Source organism: Anser anser (genome assembly GCF_964211835.1).
Source record: "Anser anser genome assembly, chromosome: 8".
NCBI lineage: Eukaryota > Metazoa > Chordata > Aves > Anseriformes > Anatidae > Anser > Anser anser.
In genome coordinates this window covers 5,402,981-5,403,265 of record NC_139728.1, presented here as the reverse complement: position 1 = coordinate 5,403,265, position 285 = coordinate 5,402,981, and positions in this window count along the sequence as shown.

The window sequence follows — 285 nt, the reverse complement described above, 5'->3', positions numbered from 1 at the left end:
GGTGTGAGGCACGGCGGTTCCCGCTGGGGGAGCGGGAGGTTGGCGCACGGGGAGCTCGGAGACCGCAGCCCGGCCCCTGAGGAAAGTTCCACCTCAGCAGGGTGCGGGCCCGGTGAGCCGCGATCCCGGCCCGCCGTGACACTGCCCACTCTGTAGTCCCAAGCTACAGCTCCTCTGCCGGGCTTCCCCGTAAAAACGCCCCCCAGACTCTCTGTAGAAAGTAATCCGACACAGCCCTGTCGGTTCACAACAAGATCCCCTTTCCGAGCCCGTAAAATCAGCGAT